The sequence below is a fragment of the Coturnix japonica genome, chromosome 6, assembly GCF_001577835.2.
Source record: "Coturnix japonica isolate 7356 chromosome 6, Coturnix japonica 2.1, whole genome shotgun sequence".
In the NCBI taxonomy this organism is placed as follows: domain Eukaryota; kingdom Metazoa; phylum Chordata; class Aves; order Galliformes; family Phasianidae; genus Coturnix; species Coturnix japonica.
In genome coordinates this window covers 16,938,564-16,946,653 of record NC_029521.1, presented here as the reverse complement: position 1 = coordinate 16,946,653, position 8,090 = coordinate 16,938,564, and positions in this window count along the sequence as shown.

Here is an 8,090-nt window from a genome sequence, read left to right as displayed (position 1 = left end):
TATGCTTCCCAATCACTTGCCATTTTAATTCTTTCAGAGACTATTCAGATGAGTGTGTCCAAAATTAGATTTATAGAAAAAATTGGGAATTGGATGGGAATCTTTTTGTCAGTTCTGAGCTTGTTATTACTGCTGTTCACAGATAGGAAGGAGAAAGAAAAAACTCTTTTGAAAAGAACTTGATTTTTTTCTGTTCCATTGCAGACTTTCTTAAAACATTTGTGGATTTATTTATTTATTTTTGCCTGGAAGAAGTTTTAGTAATGCATGATTCAACTTCTCTAACTTTAGTACCAACAAATCCAACATCATGCATTGTTAATACAGTAATTACACTTTCCACTCCATAAACCAGTCTGTCATCATCCCGAGATCTGCGCCATCTGGAGAGCCAGCTGACAGCACAGTCACCTGGGATCCAGTAGGAAGCAGAGCTTCAATTGTGTGTCTTGCTTCCACTGCATTATATGAGCAAATAGATTTTGTGAAGCCATTCACAGTGCCTTGTATTGAAAACAAATTTCATCAATTAAAATGTAACCATGAACGTTCATTTATTTAAACCAAGAAATGAATTATTCATGAACATTCTTTATTCCAGACACATTTTGTCTCTTCTCATCTGGAACGATCAGAATTTGCCTCAAAGGAAGACATTATGCATTGTTATTCTTCTAGTATTCCTGATGGAAAGGAAGATTTTCAAAAGGATCTCTGTAACTTCAGAGCAGGAGCTGTTTTTATGGTTGGAACAGGGCACACAACATGTTTATATACTCTGGATTATTATGCTCTTCTTCAAGAACAGGTCAGGGAAGCAATGGTACACCCAAACTGTTACATTTCAGTTAAACCAGGCTTTGGAATTCAGAAGACCTTTGCAGACAAGCTTGCAGATACATCACCTTATGCAAATTCCACAGATTCTAGCTTTCTTCCAAGTACCCCAGAGGCTCTAACAGCTATCCAAGCACAGCCATCCAACCACAGACAACCGCTGCCCTGTCTCTTAGTTCCTGCCGCCTCCCGCATCCCAATGAGGCAAAGACCCCAGTCACTTCCCCAGATCTGCAGTCTTCACAGCAACAGGGTTTAATTTTTGTCATTAACAAGTTTATAATCCTTCTGTAAGTCAGTTTGACATTTTTGTATTATTTTTAATAAATATGTGAAAAATTATCATAACGTACTTCCCAGGAGGATAAATCAATTAGTAACTAAAAATACAAAATCACATTTAGAATTAGTCAACTGATGCCAGTGAGGTCTCTGTGGAACCCACATGCTCTGCAGAATCAGCTGTTGTTATGCACGTTCTAATAAAATAACTTGATTTCTCTGTATGTGCTTCAGCTGGTACAGTAAGCTTTTTTTGTTCAGCCTCCTACTTAAAGCTCTTCATAAGACTGTCAGTAAGTTCCCCATGTGAATAGCTTTTAACCAGCAAATTCTGCTAAGTATGAAGCTTAAGCCTTAAGTTACCCCTAATTCTAAAAAAACAACCAAAAGAAAAACAACAGAAAACAACCAAAAGCATAACTCATTTTGTAAGTTGATGTAACTGTACCTAGTCCAGGTGATGGACAAGCAGAAGCTGGAGAACATCTCCTGCAGCACAGACAATGCCACTGATATGTTGTACCTGACCTAGGGCGTATGGCAAGATCAGAATGATCTCCTTTTTGATCACTGAAGTGACTTGAATGCACTGGTGGTGATCTTGGAGTCAAAGTAACTGTTCAAACCACAGTCATTTCCTCCTATAACTTAAGTTGCTGACTGTACTAAGTACAGTCTGTATTTCTAAAACACTTACACACAACAGGTCTTCCACCCAAACCGCTTACCATATCAGTAAAACTATTCTGAGCTTTTCAAGTTCTACCATTAGACAACCAGTTCTCCCCAGCATTCAGAAAAAAATGTGACCTCTTCCAGAAATATGCAGAAGATCTCAGCTTGAACTATGCAGCCCAGTTAAACACCAGGAACTATTCCTACAAGTTGAATAACTATGTGAGATTTCAGAACTGTGCAGGTCAGTATCTCATCAGTATCTCATTACAGCAGGAGCTCTTTACTGGCACAGGAAATATTAAACCAAGAAAAAACACAAATAAACAAGCAGAGTCCTACTACCCAAAATGCACAGTCCTACTACCCAAAATAAACCAAGCTGTGGTTTAAACAGCACAGTTTAATCTGCATCCCTGCAGCTTCATTAGGAGATTTGCAAGCACAGCAGTATTTACTGGGGTGAAAGGCAAGTACTCCATCACATGAGCAGTCCCATTTCAGGTCTCCCTTCTCTCCTACGTAAACATATCCAGGCTCCACAGAAGTCTGAAAGCAACTGTAGAGTTCTCTGCCCAATGTATCCACTACTGTCTACTTTAGAAACAGCCATAGGAAACTGCATGGCCCTTGATTCCAAGGCTAGGTGGCATTTTCCAAATAAATGGTTGCACATTTACGCTCCTTTATCTGAGATTTCTATTTGTTTAAGAAATTAGTTATATTCAGAACAATAATTGTCTAACATCATGAGATGAATTTTGAATAGGATTTTTGTTAAAACAAATAAACAAAGCCTAGAACAAATTTCATCTAGTTTCAGGTATTGACACAGAAAATCCAACCCAGCAGTCTCTATGGTAAAATTACCAGGTAACTTTGGCAGAACCAGAGTTTAACTCAAAACAGAGTTAATTATTAGGATTATATAAGCTTTTTCCACCTTTGGCTTCTTTCAGTTTTTTCCCCACTATGTTAAAACACAAATGTATTTTTGCAGTACTCAGAGTAAGAACACTATTAACCTCATCCAGAACACAGCTGAATTTGATCACAATCCTTCTCCAGTATAAGGCAGACATCACAAATACTTTTCTGGCAGCGCTGCTCAGGGTTTTAGAGACTATCTATTAGTAATAAAGGAGACAGCACAATAATAAATGAACAACCAAAGAGTCAATTTTCAAAAGCCTTCCAGCAGTAGTCTGTACAATGGGGCAGAAAAAAGAAGAACTGGCCCTTTTGAGAAGTCTGAAATTAGCTAATAAGCTAAAGGTATTTTTGAAGAAGAAATTTATCTTCTCTATAAATTTTTATGTTTTATTTTGTACACGTGTATGTACATGTGCATATTCTTGCCTAGTGAATGATACAGCTGACAAAAAGGAAAACATTTGGTGCTTATACACAGGACTTGAGACAACACTGAAAAGGAGACAGTGACCAATGGAGACAGGCTGACAATATTTTTAGGTATTATTCACCTTATTTTTTATCTCTTATTGACTTTTAACTTGTGCCTAGCAAAGCACAAAATAACGTGGGATTCAGGTGTTAGAATTACTAACACTGCCTACTAATCAGCAGCTAAAGAGTTAAAAGAATTAACCTCTAATTTTACAAGATTCAATATATACTCTAGAATGGTAAATAAGGGCTTTAATCCAGTCCATGCTTCTCAATAAAACCACTCTCTTCCCACAAGTCTGCTGCTGAGACACACATTGCAACCACTGAAAGAGAGACAAACAAGATGGACAGCCTTGACTTTCAGACATGGAGAAAACCATTGTAGAGCTGGATGCAGAGTTGTGCCCATCCCAGAGGCAAAAACTGGAGGGAAACACTGAAACAAGCTCCATGTACATCAGCGAGAGATAGCAAATAGGGAAAACCTTATATAAGGGATATATATATAATAAATAATATTATTAATATAATATTAATATATTATAAATTATATTTATACACACACACACACATATATATATATATATATATATATGGACAAGTAAGAACTGAATACTCTTGAGAAGACAATACTTGCTCACTGTGATTCACCCCACAGAAGACATAAGGATGGCAGAGGGGAGGGGAAGTAAAGCCATTTATTCCCATAACACCACTCACAAGACCTGAACAGATTCCTCTAACGAAACAAAACCCCTTGGGTCTGCTGAGGTCTCACAGGAGAGCTGTGAGCCAAGGACTCCGAGTACAGTGAATCCAATTTTACGCGAGAGAACAGGCACAGGCCTGTGTAGTCAAACTTGTATCCACATAGAGCCTACACAAAGGCTCATAGAAACAGCTTGCCCTCTTCCAGAGACGTCACATCACTCTGCTTTGGTTAACTAATCCTTTTACAAACCATGCGCTTCCAAATGCAAACACAGTGAATGTTTTATGGATACTTTCAGCAGAGTTCCCTTAAATCACATAGTTCAAGATATTATGCAGATTGCAAATTATTTGCGTTTTGATTGACTAATCAGCTTCCTGAACAGAGCTCTCTGTATGTGATTACTGTCTTCATTGGAATTCAGCTTCACCAGCCTCCTCCATTTAAGTATATCTATACATTTAACTAAAACGACAAAGATTCTCAAGATTTTTTCTCTTGGAATTATTGTTTTCTTTTCTTCCAATAAGGTTAAAAATAAAAGCATTGTCCAAGGTTAGTAAAAGATTTTGATTGTATTTAAAATTAAACTTAGTCATATTTATGCTGGCATCTCCAGCAACATTCACAGTTTGGAAAGCATCTGATTTTATTTAAGAGTGATTTTCCACTTCATGTTTGTTTCTGCTCAGAGTTCATTTCCAAGATCCACACACTTAGCTATTGTCAGAAAAGAAGCATAACTCCAGCAGTCGTGTTCTCAGATGACCTTCTCTCTCTCTTAAAAAGCAATATCTTTGAAGATGTGGCAGATAGAGTGACAAGTGTTTTAAGTACAAAGAAAATGAAATGAAAGATCCCACTAGCTCTAGGCTTCGGGAAATCCAAAAATAGCCAATGTTGAAGAGCTAAGCAGCTCTGAGAAATGTGCTCTTGCTGATTTATATAATGCTTCCCGCTGTTTATTAGGACTGCTCTGAAAGTTACACCTCCTATTTCATTAAACTGGCCCACAGTGTCAGAAGTGGATGTTGTTAGCATGGCTATAGAGGTTGAACCTTCCCACCAATAGTCCGTTACATGTTGTTGCCGTTGACAGATGACAGCAGAAGGGCAGTCTGGCACAATGGTATATGACATAGAAGTGTATCTGAAGGTGTGTCATGGAATTCTTCCATGAAGAAAAAAATGCCACAAATTGACACTCGTTGCTTGCTGAACTTTATGGAGACCAAACAGTGGAAGTGAGCACAGTGAGGCAGTGGGTGATGTGTTTCAGCAGTGAAGGTTTTGACAGGTGCAGTGTGCAGCTCTTGTTCATTGCTAATGAAAACACATGCTAATGGTGATAACTACATTGAATGAGTTTTTTATCTGTTGCAGCTTCCATGGAAATAAATAGGAAGGACTGCTTTCAATGCAACCTACATATATTGGTTGTCTCTGAGAAAAGCTCTTGTGCCAGGGTGAGCAAAGCACACCAAGCACAACATACACCAAGTCTACTGAAACACCACCCTGCAAATGGCCAGTCACAACAGGTATGAACTGATTTTCCTCAGAGAGGGAACATTCATTATTTTTCCTACATTTGTGCAAAGCGCAAAAGAAACACACAGATTCCCTTTCCCACTTGATCACCCAGATTACAAACAAACCAATCCACACCAGAGTAGGGCTCTACACTTGTCACAACACACAAGATAGGTGGAAAGAACAGGAAAAAGCACCACTGGAAGCAGAGTGTTTTCAGGTAGAGATCAGTCTCTATTCCTCCATTTGTAATGAAGAATATACAGAGCTTTCCTCTCACATCACCACTTCTTATGGGTATAAAACAATTTGACAAAATGATATCCCAGGAGACTACTCAAAAGGGGAAAATGTGCAACTGCATGAAAATAAAAGCTATCTATGTAAAAGTTGAGAAAACAGCAAAACCTTCTGTTCTTGGTGTTTTGAAATAATGTGACACTGAACAAACTAGGGATCTAAAAGACAAGCACTTTTTTTTTTTTTTTGGTTGAGAGCTTTTAGGAACACCTTCAACCACATGCTGTAATTGTATCACCCCTGAAGTTGAAGGAAATCCTTCCAGACCAATTTTGCCACATCAAATTATAGATAACCTTTTTAATAGCATATACACTACCCTTAGATTATAATAGGGATGAAGGAATTGCTCTTGTTGTTGTGGCCTGACAACTGATATAAATCTGTTTATCAGCAAGAATTGAAGAAAGCTTCTGCGACCTTTGTATGGCAGGTCTTGAAGTCAGCACAAAGCCTTTTAGACTGATAACAGTAACAATACACAAAACAAAGCTGCCAAGAACACAAACAGAATGCAAATTCTAGAATTAGAGCTTGGGTGAACAAAGTGATAGACCTGTGACTATTAACGCTTGTCTACACTTGGCATTTTCTCAGAATAGTTAGTTCAGAATAACCAGTTGAGTTGAAACTAAAATTACTTCCCCTGTATAATCACTGAGAAGGTGGGTTTTTTGGTTTTTTTTTTTGGCACAACTCCAGATATAAGCAAAACATCACCACCTGGAATCCATTTCGCTCCTTAGACTGCTTTCCCTACTTACAGGACTGTCATAGCATGAACCTCTGCAACAGAAGTTTCTGGATAGTGTTTACTGCCAACGTCACTCCCCTTGGAGGGATACTAGTTTCTATAGGTCCAGAGTTTCTAGCATGACAGTTCTCAGAGGCATCTTTTTACTATCTCAAAGAGCATACTGAGTTGCTGCAAAGGTTAAACTTCCCCCTGAAAGCTGATGCAGCAGAAACACAGCCCTCCCAATGGTATTCCTATCATATATAGGCCCCTGGACTGCACAAAAACTTGCCTGGTGATTTCACCTGGGTTTGAATATTCAGTTCTTCAAAATTAGTTGGAAGACACTACTTCTGTGAAAGACAGCATCCAGAAAAGAGTCAAAGCAAGCTTCCAATGCTCAGGCAGCATCCTGGTGTGTCTTTCAGGAGCTGATTTGCCTATAGAATCAATAGAGTTTCAAAGGAATATTCCACTGTGCATATTCATTTGGAGAAAGACAGACCATTTGCATGTCAAGAAGCTCTCCTTCTAGCCCAGTAGATCTCTAGCACCAGAGGAAAATTAGAGTGCACACACCTACCAGATCTCAAGTTGCTGAGCAACAGTTCTCGACTTCTAGTCCAAATTTCTATTTGTTAAGGAAAAGTAGCTTTTACAGCTCTCATCTCCTTGTGGAGACTATAATGAAAGAGATAAAAGTTACCTTCCACCTACTCATTTTTCATGTTAAATCTTAGGAAGAAAACATTAATTTCGTGGAAATTAACACAGAACATATTTTATATTACAAGTAAACATATTTCAAAAAGTCTAATTAAAAATTGCTAGCTGTGGGAACCTTCATAAGAGGCTTTGTTTAGTATATGTATCCATATGCTTATAGCAGATATCAAATCAAGCTGGTGATTATTTGTTAAGAGAAAAAGTGAGACGATTTCAAGGCGTTGCCATTCCACATGTACTAAGACCACTGAGTTCTTCCTTTACTGAGCACTTACAGAAGAAAATTGCTCCAGACACAGCAGGTATTTTCCTCACTAAAAATCATGGGTCTGCAGCAAAAGGAGAGGGGAGCTTAAAACAGTCAAAAAACAAGAGTTTTTCCAGCCACTTTGAAGTGTTTCTAAACTTTCCACCTTAAGATGGAAAGTTTAAGATGGAAAGTCTTAAGATTTGCCATCATGAATGCATTTATGGTCTTCTATAAAACAACCATAATAAAACATGCATAGAAGGATGTATTACTTTAAGTCTCAAAGAAAGAAAGAAAAGATAAAACCAGGGTGCCCCCCCCCCCTTTTTTTTTTAAAAAAAAGGGTAAAGAGCTTCATATTGTTTCCTCTCAGCCACAGGTGCAATTTTCCCTATCAGTCAGCTGTGATGATTGGAGAATATTAAATCCTTAAAGCAGTGAAGATGCAGTCACCTCTGACAAGAAAAGCATACCAGCCATGACTCAGCTGACAAATGAAACCGTACTGCTAATGTCATACCAAGGGATCTCACCTTACTAAGAAAAAAAAACATAAATTACCTGCCCCTTTGGGTCTATTCTACAGCCCAAAGAAAGTGCCCTCTGTATCGAGAGAAGACAATTGGTAT